This window comes from Anser anser (genome assembly GCF_964211835.1).
Source record: "Anser anser genome assembly, chromosome: Z".
Lineage (NCBI taxonomy): Eukaryota > Metazoa > Chordata > Aves > Anseriformes > Anatidae > Anser > Anser anser.
Genome location: NC_139723.1, coordinates 62,303,276 through 62,328,014, shown reverse-complemented (window position 1 = coordinate 62,328,014; position 24,739 = coordinate 62,303,276). Strand labels below are relative to the sequence as shown.

General features: G+C 38.8%; 1 long non-coding RNA gene across 1 annotated transcript; it reads left to right on the top strand.

Annotated features, from left to right (window-relative positions):
• Positions 1-204: 204 nt before the first annotated feature.
• LOC310889223 lies at positions 205-23,691 on the top strand. The gene is made up of 3 exons (XR_014576467.1): positions 205-8,756; positions 12,699-13,342; positions 19,884-23,691. It is a non-coding gene; the product is annotated as an uncharacterized lncRNA (long non-coding RNA).
• The last annotated feature ends 1,048 nt before the right edge of the window (positions 23,692-24,739 follow it).

Here is a 24,739-nt window from a genome sequence, read left to right as displayed (position 1 = left end):
CTCTCCTGCTGTCTGCCATCACCAAGTTCCAGTTTTCACTGTCCATCTTCTCTTGGTTTACTCTGTCCAGTCTGTTTCTTTGTCCCCTTTACATTCAAGCAGAGAGCCTGGATCTAGCAACAAGAAAAGGGACTGAGAACAAAAGAGAAAAGAATACATTTCTGTCACTAAACAAAATCTCTTATAGACTCTCCCATGATGGGTCAGAGCTGCAGCTGGAGAAGTTCCATGGCTCTGTGTAGAAGCAAGCATCATTGCCTGTGCATCTTCTGGAAATACAACTCTGAACTTAGCCTCTGTATGGAAGGTAAACAAGCTAACAGAAGTTTATAGCTTGGCTAGGTGTTCACAGGAGTTTCAGAAACATGTAATTGACATAAAGATCATCTTTCAAAATCTCATGAGATTCACAAGTAATTAAAAATAGAAGTTAAAGAAGAGTGTCAGGTAGCTTTAGTGTTGGAGAACTCTCAACCTACTTTTCAACAAACTAGTGGTCATGAGCAGTTTAAGCAGCAGTTTCTAGTGCTTGATCTATGTGTGGCTAGCAAGGCATTTGCTCTGGTTTTGTTCTACTTATTTACATTTATCAAGTCAGTGTTCCTAGTTAACATCTTCAGCAGGCATAAAAAATTCTAGGAAGATTACCAATTTGTAGTCTACGATTTAGTTCTCACTCATGACGTGGAAAGTGTATAGTAGAAGATAGACATATTTTTGCCCTTATTCAAATCACCTCTTCAAACCACCTCTTCACCTATTCAAACCATCAAAAGAAGTATGCAACTTTAGGTGCTTATTAGGACCCAAGACAATGGCTTGAAGCTGTGACAGGGGAGGTTCAGACTGGATATTAGGAAAAGGCTCATCACCAAGAGGGTGATCAGGCACTGGAAGAGGCTCCCGAGGGAAGCGGTCGTGACACTGAGCTGCTGGAGTTCAAGACATGGACAATGCTCTGAGACACATGATCTGGTGTTTTGTGGGTTATTTTTGTTGGTCTATTGGGGACCCAGGAGTTGGACTCGATGGTCCATGTGAGTCCCTTCCAACCCAGATATTCTACAATTAAACCTCAGTCCTCTATTACAAATTGGTATTTTTTTTTTTACTGCTATGCAATTTTTCTGCTACATATACAGATACATATAGTTATATACACCTATATACATAGCATTATATATATATGTGTGTGTTATGTCTACCTATTTTCTGCTAGAAATATAATGAGTTAGGACGAATCAACTTGCCACTTTATACAGTGGATGAAGGGATCTTTGAACACATGCATCACTTGTGCCATGGCAGTGTTTGTTCTTAAAGCATGTTCAAAATGACAACAACAAAAGTTACCAGCAGCTTGTAACTCCCTGCTCTACCAATGGTTGGCTGGGGCATGTTATCAGGAAAGTTTTGTGCATCTTTGGACAAAGGGCGTAACTTACAACGTACTCTCCCTCTCTTTTTGAGTATCTGCTGCGTGTGGTGGTAATAACACAGTTCAGCATGGGGGCTCTGGAGGGGACTTACTGTTTTGCAGGGCTTGTGAGTCTTACATCTTACATCTGTAATTCATTTTACATCTGTAATTCATTTTTAATGTCATAAAGGTATGACTTAATCCCGAAGATATATTACTTTCTCAAACATACTTCGTACCCCTTTATTAACTGAGAAGTGGATGTGTCTTCATTGCAAGGTAATTGTCAGTGCTAGTACAGTTGCTTCTGCTAGGATAAGGGGATGGGAACACTTTCAATATACAGAGCTTGGTTTCTGTGCTTGGGTCACCCTGTGAACTTCTGAGTTTGGTCAGCCAGTGTGTTTTTTAGCAAGTGGTTTACTGTAATCTAATCACGTGTCTGTTGGGGAAAAAGGTAAGGGATGACTATTCATGTCATATACCTTACACAAACATATGGATTGTTTTATTTAATTATTCAAGTGCAAAAGAACTTCTTTTTTTTTTGAAGGGAGAGGAAATAAAAATCTCCTAACTTTAAAAATCAGTATGTCTTGCAGTGATGGCACAAGCACTTAAAATATGCTTCAAAGTGTGCAGTGTGCTAGGGTTCAAGGAGAGAGGTTGAAGTTTGATTTGAATAAAAGAATGAGAATAATTTCACTTTTAAAACTTCAGTATAATGAAGTTCTCTATCCTTCGTCCTTGTTTCTTAGTCCTAAAATGTCAGAAACTGTCATCTTAAACAGTCTGTCACCCCCCTTCCCCCTCCCCCCGCTTTTTTTTTTTTTTTTGGCAGAGCCTTTTAATAGGTCTTGGAGTATTTCCTGCTCAGTTCTTGTCAGGCTTACTGGCAGACTTATAAGGTTCTGCATAGTAGTTGTCACATATGTCCTTGACACTATGTGTCCAGCCAGGATCCTAGGAAATGAGGGGTAATAGGCAACAGCTGTACATTGTTTTTATTTCTCTGGTAGCAAAGGTCCATTTAATTTAACTCTGTAGGAATTCACTTGCACTGCCTTTCGTACCTTATCTACCCCAAGATCCTTGCAATTTTTAGAAATTCTATCCATGGTAAATGTGTGTTTGATGAGCTTGCTACGGTGGTGTTAGTCCTGGGTATGACAGTATGGTTAGCATATTAATTTATGGCATTATGGTCTCATTGTTTAGTGACATTACATCTAATCTCTTCTGTGGTGCATTGCATGGAGTGTATGCTCATGAATAAGCAGGTAATCTCAAGTCGTTATACCTCTGTTCACAAGTATAGGTATTCTCAAGGTTCCAGCATTTAGCTGGTACTGACCTGTTATGCTACTACTGTTGTAAACTGGGGAATTATTCTCCCTGCATAGATAGCAATTCAGAGGAAGGTGTGTGCAGACTGCCTGCAACTCATCAGTGCAGCCACTAGTTCTCTCCTCTGGCGTGTCTACTGCCTTTCTGTTACCTGCAGTAAGTGAAACAACAGTTTATTATTCAGTTTAGGGTGGAAAAAAAAAGTAACAGCTCAACATAAAGCAACATTGTTAATTGTGTTGGCATGTTTGTTGGAATGGGTGCTAATGTGCCCTTTGTAATAGCCAGCCATTCTCCAGAGAATGCCACCTGCAAGCAGACACTGATAAATGAATGTGCACCAACACTTGGGATTAAAAATAAGGTCAGCCTTATGACAATGGAAACAAGATTATTAAAGAGCTACATGCTTAGAGAGGCAACCTATTTGCAGCAGAAATATAATGGGGAAGGATGTGGCAGAAAATTAATCACAATATTAATCATGCTGAACTAGATAGGGATTTTCCATGTCTTTCTCTTTCAGAACCCCATTGGTCCATCTTGCATAAGAGGTTTATTGATGGTTTATCAGAAATGTAGCTTAGTTTTTATTGATACTATAGGTCTATCCAAACACCAAATTACTTTTAAGAAAGGATCTTTTTTAAGATCATTAACCATTACAGTTTTAACGTATCACTTTAATGATTAATTATATAACTGAAAATGTTGCAAGCATTATGAAAAATCTTAAAAGCCCATTTCTACCCACTGTATTCCTTTTTAGCAATGTAGTGAAACCATGCCAGTTCCAAGGGACAGTTTTTGTCATAAACTTTAAGCTAAATCTTTCTGGTGACAGCAAAAGATTGCAAAATGATGAGTATAATGAAGTGTTAACCCTATGCAGTAGGAAGAGGTAAAGGTTCCTCAGCTAATCTTCAGGTTTTCCTTCTGGAGATTAATTTTAAATGATTATGGGGGTATATAATCCAAACTGAGGAGTTTTGCATGCACACTTTCTTTCGCATACATGCTTCCTTTCTTTTGCATGCACTTTTGTTTCAGTTGAGCTGCTGTTTGTACATACTAGTTTGTAAAACTGTTTTGAAGGGCATTGACACATAACTTCAGTATGAGTCTATTACAATTGTTGTCTAATCCACCTACATCTGCACTGGAAACAATATAGGGTAGAGTGTATAAAATAACAATTCCTCCTAAAATGATCTGAATTATTGCAATGAATCACAAACTCAATGAGTCAACAGTGTTGTTGTGCAGCAAGTTGTGTTTTTGTCTAATATATATGAAGAAATACCTCCTATGTTCAGCACTAGTAGGTTATTTGTTGAAGGATATTTTCAGCTTACTCCACGTCTTCTGTAAAGAAAACTGAATGAAGTCCAGAGAATATGTGAACAATTAGAAGTATTTGAAAAATATTTGGAGCTTTTTTTTATCCTAAATGAGGTTACGGACAGACATGATGACATATTCAAGTATGTCCAAAGCTGGTACATGTTTTCAGTGCTCACTGGGTTGACTGAAAAGGTAGCAGGGTTATACGTTATGAAAAAGTTTCTAACAATTGCCACTAGTTGTATTGAGCTCTTACTTCCTAGGGAGCCAGTGTGGCCCTAATCACTGGCAATTTTAAGTTTGTTTTACACAAACAGAAATGATGTAGGTATGTATAGTTCATCTTGGCAGGAGAAGCAGGTGAAGCTTCACCTACTTCTTGAGTAACTCTTCCAGTTACTCTTCACCTACCTTGAGTAACTCTTCCAGTCCAGCTGTTGGTGACTCTGCAACAATGTCCCTAGCAGAATAAAACCCAGTCCTCTATTACACTGACCTCAGTCATCTTACTCTTGTTGGGCCTCTGAATGCAGTAAGATTTCACATGATATTCTACGTTGTGAGTCAAGTTGTGGTCTTGCACTCATGTGGCTCTGTTCAAAAGCAGATGCTATTCAAATACTATCCAGGCCCTCTCTTATCTGATTCTAGCTTGGGAAGAGTTCAGATTCTCAGGTCACGTTCATCATTTCTGAGCAATCATGACTCAGGCAATAGCAAGGTGTCTGAGTTCTTTGGTATTTTTTTATTGTTTTATTTATTTATTTATTTATTTATTTTTATTTTTTATTTTTCACACTGGAGAGACAAGCTTGTACAAGCCTTTCTGCATTTTTCTTTCCTAACCACACAGAGATGACAGCAGTGTTGCAACCAACTGACCCGTCAGCCCAGAGGGAAAATCGTAAAGCATCTTCTTATGGCACTGAGGACTAAACCCATAAAGTTTGGTGGACAGTGGGTAGAGCTGTGCTTTATGAGTCTGAGATAAAACACAAGAAGAGGGTGACATTGATCCACAGACCTGTTCACCTTAAAAAACAGCATTAAGATCTCAGAGATTTGGCAGCTGACTGAATCACAGACAGACATTGGAAAGTGAGGAGACAGCCCAAAATGTGGGAGGGGATTTGCAGGAAATCAGTGCTGCCAGAAATTTCACTCTTTCTCTGGCAAGAAAGCTTTAAAAGAAACTAATCCTATGTATGAAACAGATGCCATCATAGTTGTGTGTGACTTATCCCTCGAGGGATAAGCAGGAAATTGTTTGATTTATTGTTGGTGCTTTTGCTTATTTTACATGTAGAACATAGATGTCTGAAAAACCAAGTGCTTATTAGGGTGCTAAAGGCATACATTGTGTTCTCCCCTCACTTCCTGGGCAGTCAGGTTAAAAGTTTAAATAAATAATTCTTCATTTAAGTGATGTGATTAAAAACAATCTCTAAGGGTTGATCCTTCTGCCTGTGTTGACCTAATCCAGGTTGGGAGAATGCCGTACAAGCAAACTGGAATACGAGATGCTCTTCTGGTTTTATCGTGACTTTTTGAACTGATTCCTTTTCTGCCTTGTGGGCATATATCTCAGAATTAGTAATCTGTAGCAAGTATAACCCACGGGAGAAATAACCTACAGATATGCTAATGTAGTTACTAGCCTGACCATTACCTTCACTCCTGCCTTTGGTTGTTTGCATTCTCTCTCCTTGTGCTGCCAGCCAGCAGAATGACATTGCCTGCCTGATGCATCTGCATTCACTGGCCCTTAAAGTTTCACAGTTCAGTAGAAACATGCATGTTTTTCTAGTGTTTTCCTTCTGCTAGCACACAGTTACTACTCCTCATGCTACAATCCCCAGAACACTATCAGAAGAGGATTTTTTCTTCTAGCTCACTTTTAGCAAAGGCAAGCCAATAGAAAGAGAATTCACAAGTCAAGGTAAAAAACAATGTCTTGTGAGTGGTGACCTGGAAATGCATTATTTTTTTTCCCCTCAAGATCCCTTCATCTATTGAGAGCTTTCCAGCGTTCCACTGTACTGTTCAATGCTTAAGTAGATCCATGACAAACTTACAGAGGAGGAAAGTAGAAGTGGACACACACGGATGTGTGGAGGAAGAGTCATATCAGGAAGAACACTCAGACAGAGAAAGAGAAGAATACAATGACTGAGACTTCAGAAGCTGGCTACCTTTATTTGTCTAAAGGTAAATCAGCCATCAAAAGAGGGAGTGGCACTTCCAGCTTCATAGTCCCACCATGTCCCCTGTGCCAAAGATGGCATTTTTTTGAATCAAGAGATAGATAGGAAAACACTCTCTAATCCAAGAGCTAGGAAAATGCTAACTAATCCAGAAGAGGTGTAGTGGTAATGAATAGCAGTCCTGCTTCCCAGGGGATCAGAACTGGTACGAAGGAGGCAGAACAGCACAAGTAAGGGACAGTGAGACTCCATGGTCAAAATGCCAACTGCTCTTTGTGAAAGAAGGTAGCAATATTCTACAGAAAACGGAGGAGATAAAAAGATTCTGACAGCAGGTGAGGGGGTCTCCAAATTGTCTATGCAACCATTCTTGCAGGTCCTTGAAATAAAGTGTCATGACATGCACAACAAGTTAAAGCTGTAGGTATACTCCAGCAAAGTCATTGTCAGTAAAAGGCAGGTTGTGCTTTCACGCACGCTGAACTGCAGAAGTGAAATGGCGTCAGAATCTGAGCTGTGATTTGGCCCGTGTATCTTGCCTGCTTCAGTTTCAGGTGTTGGTTTCAATTACGTCAGCTTTATGGTTATTATGTAAACACTTTAGTGTAGATAACGCCTGGGACAGCGTTTGGAGGGATGGACTCTGGCTGAAAATTGTTAATGGCTCCCTAGGAACTTGGGACTTCCCCAAGCAATAATGCCATTCTCAGTTGTGAGAGGATGCCAGGATTCAATATCCAAGAAATTATCGGCAACTGTCAGATATGACTTGATGATCCTTAAGGGTCCCTTCCAACTCAGGATATTCTATGATTCTATGATTCTATGATATTGCCTGTGCCATTAAATATTTGCTAATACTGTCTAGTCAGAGTGTCTTTTTAGATTCCAATTAATGTTTACAAAAAACAAAGTGGAAATGAATTCTGAGAGCTTCACAGGAAGTTTCATTGGCAAGTTTTTAGTTCAGAACAGATGGACATTTGACATTCACTCAGAACAGTGCTGACTGATGTCAAAATTATATGATTTTTTTCCAGCATTGGAACTGTTTTCCAGACTTAAAAACAAAACTTCCAGATCTGAAAACCCTCTAATACTAAATGTCTGTAAATTTATGATTGCCTAATCAAGTCTCTATTTTTAGGACCTGTCTGAGTCTTCCTTGAAAATCAGTATTTATAATGACCAATAAAAGTAGTAAATGCTTTGAGATGAATAAATGATTTGTTGAATCATAATATTATTTTCCTAAATGGGAAAGGGAACTGAATCTAACATTTGCGTAGCATCTATCATTTTTTATTCTGTATTTTCTGAAGTTTGTTATGCTGCTAGTCTGAATTGCACTGAAACTTGCATGTGTGAAATATAGTATATTAACCACATTTCCTGACTAATTGTAGGTGCCTTCCTTGTAAAAAATGACACATTTATTAACCTCTGACTATGAATTCCACTTAGAGCATTTGACTTGGCCATTTAGCTGATCTGTCAGTATCTGTGATATTTTCTGGTGTCTCATCATGTTTTACTAATATGTTCTTAATTTACGAGTGATCTAAATTAGAAATCAAAAAGAATGACCTGGAAATTAAAACTTTTATAGTAGTTATGACAGTGAAATATTACAATAGCCATCTGGTAGGATTAAGGGTGAAAAGTATAAATACTTTTAAGGTCATAGCTTTCTCTTTTCTCAGCATGTGCGTGGACTTGCACTGTCCCACTCTTCCCCAGTTCTGCTGGCCCATATGTCCCTACAGCCTCACAGGGGCCCTGGGAAATGAATCCAGTCAGAGGCAGAATTTCACCAAGATCAGTCCTCCAGTCTGTTTTTTGCGTGCCTGTGTTGGCATAAAAGAGGGAGTGTTTCAGAGACATGCACAAATGTCCAAGGGCACTGGGAGGTCAGGCAGTTCATGTGGCTGCAGTCCTGGCTTACAACAATTTAAGCAGTATGTGAAATTAGCATTCAAGAGACCACATTGCAAGTAAAAAGAAATAATTACTGTTTTGGGATTGCCTTGTTTGGCAGAGACTAGTATTTTTTCTATTGCAGTTTTATGCTGATAAATTAAATAGAAGGAAGTTAAGCAATAGACATACGTGCCTCTTAACTTAAATCCTGTTCAATCTAGTTTTTAACTTCTACATCTGGGAATAATAGACAATGTGTACAGTCACATTTACAGTTTAGGCTCTGACAAATTCCAGCAATATTTATGGTACATCTTTGAAAATGTTGAGTAACTTCAGGATGAAGTTACTCAATAAAAGCTGACAGAGCAGACATTAACTCTTGAATCTGAAATAAAGACAACACTGTGGGCAGTCAGTTGCCGTTTGCAACCTCTGTCAGTGCAGAACTAGGGGCTGGGGCCATCTACTCAAATACTGAGAGCCAGCTTCAAACCTGTTGTGCAGAGGACAACCAGCAGGTAAGAAATCTGTGGAGCTCTTTGCCAAAGGATGCTGGGGATACAAGAAAATTCCGTAAGTTCCTTGGAAGATGTGGATGGCATCCAGGCCAGTGGGCCTTCCTTTGAATACTGTGGTCATTTGCCTTAGTTCTGAGGCACTCTGATATGAAAGGGATGTGTCTGTCTGTCTGGTTTTGAGCATATTTGGTCTTTTCATAGTTTCAGTGACCCATCCCTCTAGCTTCAACATATGCTGTTCCACCATAGTTCAAGTGGTTTGCAAATTGCTTTTTGTGAATTCCTGTGATCATTGTCATTGAGGTGAAAGGGGACTGCTTTTGTACTGCTTAGGATATTTGTTAAAAAAACACAGAGATAGGGAACATTTTTGTAACTATTTTATCAGCATGGTTGTGGTGTGTTTAGAAGCAAAGAGCAGCATCTAAAATGAAGTGAGTTTAATGGAAAAAGTATGCTGTTTGGCCAGGACTCCAGAAAACTTTTTGCAAACTGCCCTTGCTAAGAAAGGACATGAGGAGGAGATCTACAGAGCGATGCTGAGTCACATGCTGCCCACACAGCCATCCAGCTGTTCTCACATTGTTTGTTCAGCAGAGCAGGAACCTGCCTCATCTCCAGCTTTTCAGCCCACCTTCCACTGTCTGCACAACTTGGTGAAAGCCACAAACTCCTTATCAGATCCAATGCAGTCATTTGGCCTGAACTTTAGGACCACCATGCTACCCACCCCCCAGAAAAAGCTAGCATTTAAAACACAGCTATCATTATTATGCAGGTTTAGTGATATTTGTTATTCTATTTAGCTGAAACTTGTCAAACATCTAACCTACAGCTAAGTAATAGTCTCATGCAAACATTCTCATAGCATCTACAACCTTAGTCAACGTGTGCTTAGAAATGTGGGGAACAGAGTGGCTAGGGTTTGCAAGTGATTAGCTGCACGTGCACAGCCACCATTTTCACCCTTAGTGTTTTGTGAAGGACCATGAGAGGAGGAAGAAAATTCTCCCTTCAGCCTTGCTGCAGCTTCTGAATGCTACTTTGTTTCGGTGTCTGCCCAGGCTTCCTTTGGGGGTGGCAGGAGACAGTGATTGCACACAATACTGTACCTAGCAGTCCTGCTCTTATCTCCTGAGCACAGCAGGGCAATACAGGAGCCCACTGCAAATGCAGGGCCATTGCTGCAAGGCACAGAATCAAGACACCTTTCCTTTTTCCCTGCTGCTGAAAACTGCTCTGCATCTGGGGGGACGCACAAAGTGGAAGCAAGATTTGGATTCTCTGATAAGGCTCCCTGTTCTGGCTCTTTCTGAGTGAGAAGCTACTTTTCCCTTCCTCCATCTCCAACTCCCAGCTGAGTACTGCTTTGGCTGGATGAGACTGGAGGTCTCCTCACCTGCCAGACTTCCCCACTCCAGGGGAAGTTCCCTCAGGCTCTGCAATGAACTCACACCCACCAGCTTCCTTGGCTAAGTCCAGTCTCCAGCCCACTGGACCTGGATGCAGTAAATACTTCTCTGGGTGTAGGGGTTGGATGCCAGCTTCTCCCATTCTGCTGTGTCTATCTGCAGTAATGTCAGAGGAGCCTGAGCTCCCTGCCTCAGAGGATGTTGTCCCACTTTGCACTGTGTGGCTGCTGTGGGACTGTGAGCCACCTGCCCCTCTGGCTGTTCTTTGGCTAAGGGGTTTCAGTCAGATGCCTTCACTCACCTTGTGTTAAAACATGTCCTATGTAGTAACTGCCTGTGCATTACTCAGCTAGGGAAATATCAGGGTGGTCACTCACTACGTGACCCAGGTTCAGAGGTGTGTTTCAGCCTGGGTCACCCTGTTGCCCCTGATCCATGAAATCACCGCACAACCCCAAACTATGTGAGCAAAAACTTTAATATGCAGAAGTGACATGTAATACCCTGCCTGACGTGCAGAATGTGAATTTGTCAATCCCTCATCCCTTCCACATTTTACAATACGGTTAATAGTTTTACCCGTAAAGAATGTGATCTTACATTAATATAGTCCTCTGGCAGTTGATGAATGTTTGTTTGTTTATTTGTTTTTGTTTTTGTTTGTTTGTTTTTCAAAATGGTATAAAATGCTGAAGTGCAGGACTGCTTTTATTTTAATTGCATGGAAATTCTGCATGGCTGTTGAAAGTACTCAGTGTATTAACTATCATCGATATGTTTGATGGAAAATTAATTAGGAGCTCAGGGAATTAAGAATTAAGAAAGTCTAAATGTTTCACAAATATTTGGTTGGTGAAAGCTATATTCATAGAATTTCAAAGGTTAATTTCTCATATCCGATTCAACATATCAGTTGGTGATGACAGCTTCAATACTATCCTTCTTGCTGTGAATTGGTTCATTTTCTGCAAAATGAACCACAAGGCTTTTCTACCTAATTTTTGTCTACTGCAGTACCAGGGATTCAAACCAAGGAAAATTTTGGAGTTTATTCTCCCACTGTGTTTAGGTTTGTTAATAGTATGGCAGAAAAGCTGGTTGAGCTGGTTTTTCTAGGATAGAGTCATTCCTGTATTATGTTTCCTGAGTTGGTGAAAGATTTCCTTTTTTATAACATGCATATCATAGCCTACCCACAAAAATAATTGAAATAGGATTAATTTACCTCTACTTAAAGAGATAAATTACATTTAAAGTATTTAATTAAATACTTGGTACAGGTCGTAGGAGTCTACAATGAAGTATTGTATGAAGTTTTGAAGGATTTATGGAAGGTAATTAGGTGGCGGTTCATGATGAAGACCTCTACTAAAGAGCTAAAAATCATGATATCTGGCTTCAGACCTCTTACATGGAGTGGAGCAGGCAGGAGGCAGCCCCAGCCGGCTCAGACATGAATACTTGTAACCTCTGAGTGAACCCCTGGAGCGGTCTCTCCAAAAACAGTTTCCTTTTGGCCTTACTGGGAGTTGTTTGTATCCTCTTGTGGAATAGGAGAGGTCGAGGTGATCTGTACAAGTGGAGCCTGGGGACAATGTGTCCCTCTGTCTCTGCTCTGACATCCCAGCTCCAGAGTGAACACAAAAACAGCAAAATGGGAAAAAAACATCTCTGCTTTGGGGTGGGATTCGTGCAGGTACCTGGCTGGTGCCAGCAATGCCAAGGAGCTCTGGTCAGGGCAAGGATACAGCCTGCCCCGCGTGAGAGATGCCAGATATCTAACACAGAAAACCCTGGTTCAGCTTTGCATTACTGGCTGTGGCAAAACTAAGCTCTTCATCACTCTCAGTCTACTTCCAAAAAGAAAACATGCAGAAAGAGTAGGAAGAGGAGCATTTTTTTTTTTCTCTTTTACACAGGACTTTAAGAATTGTAAAGACCTGGGATCAATGTGTAAAGGGTTTTCAGGCCTTATACCTCCTTATCCTAACACAGTGCTCCTATTTCCAAGCTAAGAGATACTGAAACCCCTGGACATTTTCATTTTCTCCTGGGGAAACTGTTCCTCTTTACTTAATATACTTAAGTGTTTATTAGCACACTGGCATCCCTCATCCTACTTATTAACAGTGACAAGGCAGGATATGACTGAACACTACACGATCTTAAAAAATGTGAAATAAAAATGCTGAGGGAAGATCTGTGCATCGCTTTTAACCTCCTGAGTGCCTTCAACACTGAAGTGAACAATTATCACATATTAAAACTCTGCAAGATTTCTGGGTTCATGCTCAAGAGGTACTCAGGAGCAACGTGTGCCCCTATTCTGTCACTAACTTTGTAACAGAATGGCTCTTACCACAACCCCCCAGCAGGAGCAACCTGTCTTAGATTACTTGATTATGGAGCTGTAAAATAATGCACTTTTTTTTTTCCTTCATTTGTGCTTGATAGTTTATGGCTTTTTAATGAGTATGTATTCTCTTTTTTTTTTTTTTTAATTTATTTATTTTTTAATCTCTCCCTTTAGGTCCCAACATACTACCACATACCAGGCAATTGGAAAAAACAAAACAAAACAAAACCACATCTGCTGAAAACTAAACAGTGGTAACAGTGTGCCTGTATTCAAGAGTTAAAGGAATGTGCTGAGTGTCCCTGCCCAGTCTCATACTGCTTTACAAGTAGTAAGCGTCACCTTTTCATTTATTGTTTGTAGCTGGAGTCACTAGAATAGACACAGATGCATTTTTAAAGTATTTTCATTTCCTCTGGGAAAATAAGGACTTTTACAATTTTAAAACAAAAACTGGATTTTTCATGTAACTAAGTCCAGCATTAAAAAGTAAAAAAGCTGTAATTATTATAATCCTCATAATAAATCCTCTTGGATGGCAATTATCAGCTCTTCAGGGCAAGGATTGCCTTGTGGCTTACTCAGTAGGTGCACTGTTTTTGCTTGACTTTTCTGGGTGCTATCAAAACACACATTCAGCTCACCATAAGGAAGAAAAGAAAACAGTCTGAAGTGAAGAAATGAGGAGGTAGCCTGGAGCAATTCCAGCACTGTGCCAGTGCCAACCCTGAGTTGTTGACACAGAGCTCACAGTACACAGAAGGCAACCAGGAAATGTGCTGCTGGGTACACCTTTCTGTTCTGTTCCCCACCCGCCTGTAAGTATTCCTGTGACGGTAAAATGGGTCGGGTGATACTGTGAAGTATCTTCCCTGCTGCAGGATGCAGGATTCCTTCCCCACTTGACAGTACTAAAGGCCTTGGGGTCTCTTAGTTTGGGTGCAGTAAACCTGTACCCAAATACACCATCAGTGTCTTCTGTTGATTTTCAGCAGTCAAATACATCTAAACTGTCAAAGATAGGATGTTCTCTTATTCATATTTGTACATTCTCAGTTTTAACTCGGCTAATGTTATTCCTCAGAATGATTTCTTATCTCAATATTTCTGTCATAATGGAAGTAAGGTTCCAGTTGATGATAGCGGATAGTTGCCATCATCTGCAGCTCATTAGTCTGAAGCTCTCAATTAATCATAACCATGTTCGAAATAGGTATTGAGAACCTGGCTAATGGGAGTTTAGCCATTAACTTCCAAGGGATGAAAATATCACATCTGATCTTTTCTTGGGGTTGGACTTCAATAGAATTGAGGCATATGGATTAGGTGACACACATTGTAGCTATTAATTGGTTTCAAAAGGCTTGAAAAATCCATATTTTTGTGCTTAAATTGGAAGACAATTATCTCAAAGTGCTTTACAAAATAAAAATACTAACTTTCAGATCATCCAGGAAAAATGCACATTACTAAATCCTGATATGTGACATAAACAAAACTGTGATGAATTAGTGTGGGGAACTCTCATTTCGTCATGTGCTTTACTAGTGACCAGTTATGACTGGAATTAAAAAAAAAAAAAAAAAAAAAGGACAGTCTTCTGAATTTGGCTGGGGACCATAATCCTGTAAATAGTACTTATTTCACTGAAAGGACCAAAAAAGGAAAAGTATGAACAGTGACTTCAATTTATGCACCCAGCCCCCTGAACAGTCTGTTGCCCTCACAGTTCGAACAAAAGGACAGGTATCTGTCTTCTAGTGTATCTATTTTAATGCAATTGCCTTAATGCTTGTGACATATTAAATTCAGACCTAGAGATAGCAATATTTTAGTTTTTCTGTTCAGATGCAGGATAAGTTTTCCCAGCAGTGTTTTCTGAGCCTGTGGTGTGTTCAGTTGGGTAGTGTAGAGGCCACTGGCAGTGGTTGGAGTGTTAAAGAAGCTCCAGTACAATTAAAGGGGAAAAACTTCTTACTCCCAATAGTTCTATTCACTGTTGCTACAACAAGCAGAATGGCAAGACAGAGAACTTAAATAACTAGTTTTTACTGGTAGACAGTTCTCAAGAGATGAGCATAAATAATTCCTCTGTTTGATCAGTGATGACACATGAAGAGGTCATTACAAAGCAGTGTGCATGAGCCTTCTTCTAAGGTAGATGAATTCAGAGAATCTGTGGAGCTGACCATTAGTTTGGGATTGGATTCCTCTACAGCCAGATTTCTCACACTTGTGCTTGTACTTGAGAAACTTCATTAGTCTACAGGGCTGCTTATCAAAAGGTCTGTCTATACTGAACCAGATCCTCCCCCACTGAGCTTCAAAGTCCCAGTTGGCTTCATTTCCAGAGTGGAATGCAGGGGAAAAAAAGCAGATTATCAGTCAGCTATGTCATGCAGTTGGGGAAAAAAAATAAAAAAATAAAAAAAGACAAACATCGTACTAGATGTAGCAGGAAGAGTACAGGCTGGATAGTGAGCCAAGTTAATGTATTCAACATCTGCAAAGCATCATCTGGAGTACATTGTGGGCACTGTATTTCAGGAAAGATACAGAACAAAACAGCAAGGCTAGGGAAGGAGGACAAGAAGTCTAGGAAACAATCTGTTAATGAGAATTTGAAAGGTTTATAATTGTTTAACCTGGAAATTAGAAGACTGGTAGAAACCAATAAATATATAAAATCTGGTTGAAGAAGAAGGGAGAGGAGAGGAGAAATATAGAGGCTGGCAACAGATGTTGAGGCAGGCTATGAAGTCTCCATCACTGAAGGTTTCTGGAAACAGGTTAGACAGGCATCAGTGAAGAGTGACACAGAGACGGCTGATTCTATCTTGGGGGAAGCTGATATACAAATGCTTTCCTGAAGAGCTTTCTTTCTATCTGATTTTTAGTGACTACCACTTGATCATTGCCACTCCTCCTATAGTTACTAGTAGGAGCATATTGCTGTGAGATGCCTGGATACTCTTTGTGACCTCTATTAGGCTTTTCTATACTTGTTGCTACACAGACCACAGAAATGGGATAGCTGAACCTATTCCTTGGCTAGAGCAGGAGAGGGTAACCCCTGACCCTGCTCAAAACATATATGCTAGCTGTGGATCTATTTATCATCTTGACATTTCCAAACCATCTGGGCTTCAGAACCAGGGATCAATGTAGATAGAGCTGGAATGACTAACCGTTTATTAGATACAAAGGTTTTCATGGCCAATAACTTTGTTTTGTTAATATATTTGCGAATGATGGCATTTCTGACTCATTATGACAGCTGCCGTTACACAATCATCTGACTAAGCCACTTATGTTGTGGGTGTTATGGGTAACAGCACTGTTAGAACTCTTGTGCTTATGGATATTTGGCTAGATGATAAAATAAAGACAGAATTGCGAAGAGGACTTGTTCCTACTGCATTGGGAGACAGGAGAACTTCCTAGGGAATAGCATTGCTGTGTGCCTCCTGAGTGCCTGGTGAAAGGGAAGAGAGGGGACAGGAGTCACCATAACCACAAAGCAGAGTGACAAGGCTGAGAGGGGCTCCTTTTCTGGGCAGGAGCACTAAAGGCTGTACTCCTCAGTTTAGGCATCTCAGTTCTTTCCTCAGTGGGAATGGGCTAAATAACAAAACCTCTCCCATGTGCGGAGGCATGCATGCTTTTCTTCCATTCAGCTCCCCATTCAGTGAGGGGACTTCAAGGTGTATACAGAGGGAGAGGCCTCCTAGGATTGTCCATTGGGTCATGTCCATTCAAGTAGGAGGACAGCCTGTTTCTGGTACTGACTGAGAAATTACAAGAGCTGCACATAGTTAAAAGCACAGTAGAACTTCAGAGGATAAAATGCTCTGCAATCCAGTACAAGATTCAATGAAAAGAAGGGAAAATCATTTGAATACAACAGTGAAAGCTATTACAGTGCGAGTCTCATGGCTATTAAAAATTGCCATATCCTCTAGCTAGATTGGAAGATAAATTTATTTCATTAAATGGTTGAGAAATTTTCTCTACTACTACCTTTTTACACGCCTGCTCATTTGCGGAGTCATAGTACTTGATGAGAAATACAGTAAGAATAATGTGAAAGAAAGGCATCTGCAAAACAATGTTTTGAGGGTTATGTAGTCATGCTTTCTACCAGGCAGTGAATTTTACAAAATTACTGTTGCAGAGTGAGTATTTCTGACACACTTGGCAAAGCTGGTCTGGGATGTGCCAAGCTTCACTGAAACTGCAGGGTGTGACAACTTTCCTTCAATTAAAAAACAGTTACAATTCTTTAGAGAATTGGCTGCTACACCCTACACACATGCCCATGAAACTAAAACCAAGATAAGCGCAAAATTTGTAGGTGCTGAATCTAACAGAAGCCTCTGCAACAAAGACCAGAAATTTTCTTTGGACTGAGCACTGACTAGGCAGTGACAGGGGCTATGAGAAGAGAAACATAGACCTGCTGTTCTCTGGCTAACACCTTCAACCTATTGTGTAACTAGCATTTTTATTGCAACAAGAATTGCTACAGTAAACAAACGACAACTGTCATTTATACCTTTCCGGATGAACCACTCACAACACTCAGTAGAGTCTTAGAATAAGCAGCAAATGTACAACACGCTGAAAGAGTTGGTGGTAAGACGGCAACAACAACATATATTGGTCATAGTGCAAATCATGCTATCCTTGCTGTGTTCCAGCCAAAACATGTCAGCATTAAAGTAGGTTCTTGTCTAGTACAACAAGTAAATGTAAAAAAAATTCTATGCAAACTCATTTTTGTCACAAAACGTTTGCTTGATGAGTTTAAGCAGCTAACAGGCCCCTCATGCACAATATTGTTACTTGATTATTAAGGTTAGCTCAAGATGTTTCCCCATGTGATGTCTGTTTCCGATGATCTATAGTAGATCACCCTTAAAAACTTCTTCCTTTTGTTGCATGCAGTCTCATTGCTGCAGAATGTAACTTGTGGTTTGCTGAAGAAGCCCTGGGTTTAGTCTGTGGGCTTGGATATCTTTATTAGTGTTGTAAAAAGTAATCAGTTCTGGTTATGACTTATGAAACATGTGGGTTTTGTATTCAAGAAAGAAACCTAGGAAATGCCTGCCTGACCATGCTGCTGCCATGGTTACAGCAATGAATTTAAGGCCAGCAGAGGAGCTGTGCTTGTTCATCGTCCAAGGGTAATGCCTCCTCTAGTGCCATGGTCCTACATTTCTCACCTATTTCCTTCCTTTCCTTCCTCCTCCTCCTCCATCAGAAGGCCTGGTGCAGGTTTTTCCTGTTACGAGAGTTGTAAATGTGGGCCATTTATACATTGCTTAACATGGAAGATGAAATGCTGAAGTAAATCTGGAGGCAGTACCTCTCTTTGATGTTGCTTGTTCCTCAGGCTGAATGTAATCAATGCTGGATGCTAGTCCAGAAGGTGAAGGTGAAAAAAGAAAAACAAACAAACCAAAAAACAAAAAAACTTGTTTCATCAAGAGACAAATAGTAAGTCCTGTGACCAAGTAAAGGTAAAATATTTGGGTAAAAATAGCAAGAGCTCTTGGCTGATTTGAAGTTTTAAAATATTTGCTCTGTGTTAACAAAACATGCGAGTAGATGAACAGATCAAGCTTTACTACTGATAGTATTTTAGAAAACGCAAATCTGTAAGACTACCCAGAAGGGCTTAAAATACCCTAAATATTGTTTTTGTTTGTTTGTTTTCCACCAATATGTATCAGTTGGGCTAAGGAAAGATATGTCTTCAGGCAAGCCTGTCTCTTAAATTTGAATTAATTTTCCACAACAAAACTCTTTATCTCTGGTACAGAGATATAAAATATCTAGATATATTTGAATTTAACCATTTAAAGAGAAATGTCTGTATAATTCATGGCAAAATTACAAATACATGTTGTAAGTAAAACATACTAAGTCCCTCCTTTCAAAAGAGTTTTCTAAAGATAATATGCAAAGAGAAAAAAGAAAAAAAATGATAAAGGAAAGTAGGAGACCTAAGATGAATTTCAGAGCTTCTGTAAATATAAATAAGCATTTTTACTGGAAGGGGTACTGTTTTCTTGGTCACCCCTAGCCTGTGTTTGAATGACAGAAAGCAAAAATCTTTGGCATAATTTGCATTTCCACAGGTATTTAGTTTTATAGAAAAAGTAGCATCAGCTAACTGGATTTATTATATTCTTTCTATGTAGAATTGCATGTACCTCTTAAAGTCAGCAAAGGTGGAGACAAAAAAGGAAAACTTTGTTGTTGTTGTTTTTTAAGAAAAAAAAAAAGAAATTACACAATTTGCAGAGATATCATAGTTGATTCCTGATGTGGCCTATAACAAAATCACACAATAAAGTATTTAGAAATACAGTTAAAATACTATTCTGAAGGAGTGAGATTTATTACCCACTGATAAAACAGTATAAAAGCCTGAGTAATTGCATTTTCTTTCTCCCCCTCTTTGTTATTCTCTCTCCAGAACTGGGTTTGTAGTACAATGTGGTTTATGCAGCTGTAAGGTTTTATCCACATACATGATGTGTAATTACTCCATTCAAGCTAGCTGGCAGGATATTTAACTTAACAAATTTCTTGCATTTTATGGTTTCTGGAAAAACTTGTCAGATATGAGTTGTATCACTTTGCAAACCCACAAGATTGCTGGAACAAAATAAAGAAAACATAATTTTTTATTCAAATTTGCAACAATAAAGATGAAAGGTTGGAACAAGCAGTAAAAATTGACAGCTGCAAAAGAGAAAATAGAAGAGGAATATTGGAGGAAAGAAATTTAAATCAGTGAGATAAGCTGTACTAAGTAAAGACTAACTCTGGCTGATAGTAAAACCCATATGATAGAGCAAATTCCCAGGGCACCTTGCTTGCAAATGATGAGAAGGACTGTGTGGTGTCTGTCTTGGATGAGAAATGATCAGTTCTTAGGGAAATATCAGTAAACAGGACATTACAGCAGGAAGCGGTCATGACAAAACACATCCTCCAGATCTGGATTCTTGTTTCCGAATAAGTGTTGTGCTGTCTGAAAGGAAGCAAGACTCCCGTGGCATGTGCTCAGCTGCATCAGCTCACTGGTTGATACACCAACATGTCCCCATCCTGCAGGTGTGCAGCACCAAAGGGAGGCTCCACACCTGCTGAAGTATAAACTGAATGAATGGACTTAATTTTCTTCTGAAACAGAGTTTTGAAAGGTTTGGTCTTAGGATCCCAATCTGCTTCTCGTATTGCTGATGATGAGTTGCTCTAGAACACTATAAGGAGATAATAGAGCTAATAATTATAGAAAGTCTGTTTCTGATAGTCTATTCAGTTATTTCCCTTTTCCATTTTCAGGCTCTTGAGGGAAGAAGCAGTGACTGACTGCCTTCACCAGCTGAATCAAAGGGAGAAATATGGCAAGCCACCATAAGCAGGCTGCAAGCCATGCAGGACAATGACAGGGGAGCGCTCTGTGCCCAGTCTCTGTGGGCACATGCTGACCCATTCAGGAGGGTGAAAAAATATAAAAAAAGTTCCCAAGAATTTCTGCCTCCAGTACATAATGGTACAGCACAAAACAAAACAAACAAAAAACAAAAATCAGACACCAAATTCCCAATTCAAAACCCCAGAATGATCAAAGAATGACAATGATGGTGAATTCTCTAGACTTACAATGGGATAGACATGAATTTGTTTCAATGTAAAGTGCTTCATTTTGGTGATTAAACACCAAGCCAGGTTTTCATTGTTGGCATTATGTTTGTGTGTTGACTTTGTCTTCTCTGACCTGGATAGTAGTACACTGCTGTGTGCAGTGTGTTGGACAGTAGCCTCACAGCTAAAATTGCAGGCTTTGCTTTTGAGGAGAGAGGCTTGATTGTGGTGCTTCAGTGTGACAGGGACTGCTATTAGAAGCACAAAGGTAAGGAAAATGATTCCTCAAAATTTTCCTGAACCTTTATACAAAATCTGTTTTTAAAAAAATTACCCACTTTTCCAAGATATTTCCAATACTTTTTCATGTGTCCAAATCCACATAATTATCTACAGAGAGCTGTTCAGTTTTTCACAGCTCAGCATGTTCAGATCCAGTTACTAATGATCTCCACCTCAGCAAGCCAAATTGCAACAGCTGTGCCTAATCATTTTAATGCTCTCTAGTGTTGACTTGGATTATAGCATGTTATTTCTGTTCACTTCTCCAGCTCTACTAGCTATTACTAAACAACTTCTAGCACTTGCAAAATGCAAAACATTATGCAAAGACATTTATATGGGTCATGAGTTTTAACTGCATGATAGGTCCCATTCATTTTTTTATTTACTCAACATTTTGCAGGATCAAACTGCGATCAAATCAAAAAAGATGAAATGATTTAAGAAAAAACATTAGCAAACAATTTATTTAAATATCACACCTGGATCATCTCTCTCCTCCTCCAGCTGTCAGAGATCTCTATGGCAGAGCTGTAGTTGGTGATACGCTGCCTCTGAATCTTTCTGTTTCTGTCTCTGGATCCCATCACAAGACAAGAGAGATCCAGTGACAACAGCCTGTATCAAAATGTCACGTATGTTTTACAGTCACGCTCATGTTTCTGGCCTGGATTAAAATAATTATGTGGGGAACAGAGCTAGCAAACAGCAGTCCATATTTGTCTGCACTCTAGCTGCAAGGAGCAGGTTGTAATGGCAGGCGCATGCTTGGGATTAACAGATAAAGGTAATGTGTGAATTCATCAATCCCTATAAAATTGTTGCCTTGCTAAATCAAGCAGGCCTTCTCCCTGTGAATGTAGTTACTCCAGTGACAGAAGCTATGTGAGATGTTTTGCCAACAGAAGACATGCCAATTACAAATCTCACTCCCCACGCTTCCAGCCAATATTGCTAAAACATGGATCTGCCATATTGGCAACATTAGCAAGTTTTTTTTTTTTTTTTTTCATTTTGCATTTTTAATGTGTCACACCTCCTCACCTCCAAATATCACCTGGGACAAGTTTGTTTGCTTCCTGCATACGGAAAATGCTTAATCCCCACCTAATGGAAAAAAAAAAAAAAATAAAGAGGAGAGGACATGAGCAAAACAGAGTGGAAACACTGATAGATTTTATTTATTTTCATTATAGTCAAGTTTTTACTCCTTCCCTCTGAAAAGTTTTTGTTTCCTTTCCCAGCCGGTACTGCGAGGGTGCATTAAGCATGAAGAGGTGGTTAGCTTTTCCTGTTAGCTTGATCATGCTTTCCTTGAATAGCTACCACATTGCTTCGTGCTACCCTCAGTAGTTGTAACCTCATTTTAAATGTTGTTTGTGCCTGATATTGGTTCAATAAACCACTGCTGCAAGAGCAGGTCTTTTCTCTCTTGCTGTAAAATGCAGCAGCAAAAGCAGACACTGAGAAGTGCAGCACATCCTAACTACACAGTTGGTTGCACAGAAATGGCACATTCAGTAAGATTTCAGCTGTCAATGTATTGGTATAAGACTCTTGCAGTTATGTAGTATTTTTCTGATTTTTTTGGGGGTGGGTGGGCTCTGAAGCAGCAGTTTACCATTTTTGCAGTCATATCAGGCTGATGGAGGCTTTAGCCAGAAGAGCTGTGACACTAGCTCTGTGAACTTAAAAGAAAGAAAAATTGTGAATGCTTCATTTGCTGTGAAAAGATGGTATTTACTTTATGTTGTAGCAAGTATTATGCAGTGCAGGAATTGACTTATTAATCATGTCTAAATACGCAGCAGAGGTATGCATTTGTAGGCTTGCTGAAGCACTTGCAGCAGATCAATATTTGTGGAATACATATGCACGTGGAATGGTAGTGTTTTCAGACATGCTTAGACAACATAAAAATACTTTTCAAAGGCAACTATCACCACTTTATCTCGTTACCAAGAATTTAAGAGATCTATTTGATTTGTAAAGTGTTTTCATTTAAGGGTTTCGTATTAACAGCCATTTATGTGTTTGGTTTTCTTTTTTTTGATATTTGCATGCAAGCAATTGAAGCTGTGTAATGCTGCAAAATATTATCCTTAAAAAATTCAGTCAAAGACTTTTAAATTATTTGTTTTGGGTAAATGTTTCACCCGCTGACTTGTACTTATTCATTTTTGTCTTGTTCTTGCTGTGAAAATTTTATATAAAAACATGGACACTGGTTTTCTGTAACATCAGGCTAGTGCTGTGTCAGTTTTCACAGAAATACAGGACCCAGATTCAGACTGGAACAGAAGCATTCAGGGGGCTTAGTACAAACAATTTGACTTCACAGAGTCACAAGTGACGGAGTAATTCTGTGGGTTTCACTGCATGTTATGTATCTATTGAACAAATATATTATGGCACTGAGGAAAATACAGACATCCCTTGTAGTATACATATGTCTGTGTGTGTGTATATATGTATATATATATATACATGTGTATATATATATATATACACATATGTATATATACATGTGTATATATGTATACACACACAGACATATATATACTTACGCGTCAATACTGGTTATGATTTCTTCCATCCTTAAAATGTCTCAAGTTAAAAGCATGATTTTGTGACTCTTAAGTGTTGTGTCTGTGGCTGGAACAGCAATCTTTTTGACACTGCAGGGAGCCCAACAAACTTCCAGAGGCTTGCATGTTTAGTATTACAGGTCCAAAGCAGTTTAAAGCAACAGAATTATACCTTGAATAAATAGAGACTAATTTATTTGGTTAACATAGGAATACGTAACAAGAAATGAACACAATGGGTAAATATTTACATATTTTACTTCAGTTTATAATACAAAAATTTAAAACATTAAGTACCTATCCTCCTAGTTTGTAATACTGTCCCTTGCAAGGCTGACTGAACAGTTTCTTTAGGCTATCTGAAAATAAACCTCTATCATGAAACAAAATATCACTACATTGAAACAACTCCCAGTTACCTGATAGATCTGAAAAAGCAGTCTCCCAGCTTTTAGCTACAGGAAGCACAGGCTTAATTTTTGTGGAAGCAGGAAGCTGTTTAACCATAGTTTTAAGATGAACTTATTTACTTTTTCTGCTGAAAAAACCAAAACAACTGCTAATACAATATTAAACAAAATGTGAATGTATCTGAGTGTGTCATATAAATGTTTTTTTTTTTTTTTTTTTTTTTTAGCTTTACAAATTATACAAACATATATTTTTAGTTCCTCATGTACTTATTCAGAAAGTAGCAAATACTTGAGAACAAAGAATTATAGTGTCTGGTAATTCAGCATTTAATTATGTTTAAGCCTGTTAAGGAATGGATACAAAATGGCAAGAGATCATGATAACAAGGAGGTTTCTCACTTTCACAATATCTGCAGAAAGATTAGGTTTATCACTTGTGATGAAAAAAAGACAGCATTTGTGCCTTGCTGTTGGTCTTGGCAGATTCCCGTGGCAAATCCTATATTAACCAAACTCCGACTTTAATTGGGTTCCATCTTCATGTAAAGTCCTTTTACCTACAAATTTATTTCTAAAACCAATTTCATGTTATTTAACTTTACTGTCTTTTGTAGCAAAAGAATGCAACCAAGAATGAAGTTAGCTATTTACCTCTATATGACAGCAATTTTAGTTAAAGAGGGCATAATCAAAAATGTAAAAAACATCCAGACTTGGCAGACATAAATGCTACTTCCAAGTTCGAATCATGCACATGATGACTAATCATGTGCAAGAAAGCACACATTTGCAAACCGCATAGCAAGATGATGAATAATGCTTTTTCAGTATATTTTCTGTAGTGCCATTCAACATTGATGTATTATGGAATTTGGTTCTGAAGATACCGCCATCCTAACCAAGACACTTTGCATATACTAATGGTAGGAATATCAAAAGAAAGGCTAGTTATAGCTGCTGAGAATGATTTTCTCTGACAATTTTCAACAATTAATAGCTGTTTTTCATTTGTTCAAATTCCTCACGCCATATAGACTATTTTGAATATATATACTATATAGACTGTTTTGAGTATATAAATATGTCTACAGCTATGGGCCTATGTTGCAAAATAATGCTAAAAAATTACATTTGTGGATTATTTTAGAAATAAAGACAAATAGGAAAAAATCTGCCTGAAAAGCTATTTTCACTTTATTCATAAAATTATGGTTAGATGACTAATTTCATGAGTAGGAATTTAATCTATCTGATAGTTTAAAATCCTAA